General features: G+C 54.9%; 1 protein-coding gene across 2 annotated transcripts in view; it reads left to right on the top strand.

Moving 5' to 3' along the window:
• The first annotated feature begins 1153 nt into the window (after window positions 1-1153).
• Window positions 1154-1587, top strand: part of THRAP3 (thyroid hormone receptor associated protein 3) — a 73195-nt gene continuing 72761 nt past the window's right edge. The window contains exon 1 of one of the 2 annotated variants that reach the window (XM_010841165.1): window positions 1154-1273. The gene's annotated coding sequence lies outside the window, so the exon portion shown is untranslated. The remainder of the gene's footprint in view (window positions 1274-1587) is intronic. The other variant, XM_010841167.1, reaches the window with a different exon arrangement.

Raw genomic sequence — 1587 nt, 5'->3', positions numbered from 1 at the left:
GGCTGATGTGGCACCATATTTGAGTTGAGCCTGGTGAGTTTTTCTCACAGGCAGTACATATTCCTTCAATATATATACATATATATATTTCCACGTTTTTTGTTTACTTTGCCCTGGGGATGCAGAAATCCATCAAAACTGATCTTTGTTCTAAAGAGCTCACAGTCTGGTGGGGATGACAAACACAGCCCTTGATAATTATGAGATGGAAAGGTACTGCAGGAAGACAGAGATGAGAAGCTAGTAAATTTTGAAGGCTTCACAAAAGAGGGGATACGGAGCTCAGGCTTAAAGGTTGGAGTTCAGTAGGGCAGGAATTCCAGCGCAAACCAGCCTGTGCAAAAATCCTGATAAATGCCCTGGTTCTCAAACTTGTATGTGCATGAGAATCACTGGAGAGGTCTGTTTATAATGCAGATTTCAAAGATACACATGGGAAATTTCTGGTTCAACAGGTGAGGGCATCCACTTTAACAAGCTTTACAGGACCTCACTCTGTAAAACATTTTTTTGTGCTGCCATTGTTGTGGGAATCGAGACCAGCGGTGGCGGAAACGAGGCTGGAGAGTGCTTTGCCACCGGGCTTCTGGGTCTCCACAGGAATACACTATTACAACAAAAACCAAATTCACTTTTAGTCTTCCTTTCAGGCCACTAGACGCTTTCACGTGCCTGACTTTGTCGCAACCTCGGAACAACTTTGTGAGGTAGAAATTACTAGTCTTATTTCACAGGGGAGGAAACTGAGGCTCAGAGAGGGGAGATTTGCTCAAGGTCACGAAGCGAGAAGTGGCACGGTAGAGGACGAAAGCCAGACAAGCAGATTCCCAGCTCAGAGACTTTCCGACGACCAAGGCAGGCCGGGAGTGGGTGGGGCTCAGGGCCTCGCTCCAGGCTGGTTCCAAAATGGTGGGGGCCTTGGCGTCAGCAACGCCCCCGCCCCTTCCGTCCACCTCCCTCCTTCTTCCTCAGGCCACCCAGGCGGGGGGAGGGGATGGAACGGAGAAGCTCACGTGACTGCCGACAAGCTGGCGCGTGACGCACAGCGGCGGGCCCGGTGTTCGCCTTGCCTTATGGGAAACGTAGTTCTATAGACTGTCAAGTTGGCTAGGAAGGCGGGAGCTAGGACTACATTTCCCAGGAGGCTGCGGGGCGACGCCGAGGCTGCCGCCGTCCGAGAGCGGGGACGCGGGGCGCGCTGTCGGGCGGGGGCGAGATTCGGGCCGGTTGTGCCGTTGCGAGGCTGCAGCTGCGATCGCTGCGGTGGGTCCAGGTGAGTGAGGGACCCTGATGGGAATTAGGGCCGCTCAGTTGACTCCAGCCGTTTCGTCGTTTTTCTTTTCTGCGTGGCCGCTGGCTCAGGGCCTCCAGCAGGCCTGGCGCGGAGTCGCTCCCCCGCGCCTGCCCCCCGGCCTCTTCAGAGAGGGCCCCGCTCGCTCCGGCTCCTCCCCCTCCCCGCCCTTCAGGGCTTCCCCTCGCTCCGGCCTAGCTCTCGACGCTGAGGGCCGCCTTTTCTCCGGAGCAGTTCCTATCTCTGTTTTTCTTTCTTGCAAGAAAGCCTTCCCTTTCTCCATCTCCCTGCTTAAT

This window comes from Bison bison, unplaced genomic scaffold (genome assembly GCF_000754665.1).
Source record: "Bison bison bison isolate TAMUID 2011002044 unplaced genomic scaffold, Bison_UMD1.0 scf7180017864158, whole genome shotgun sequence".
NCBI lineage: Eukaryota > Metazoa > Chordata > Mammalia > Artiodactyla > Bovidae > Bison > Bison bison.
The sequence above is the reverse complement of the archived record's forward strand: the minus strand, read 5'-3'. Positions and strand labels throughout refer to the sequence as shown.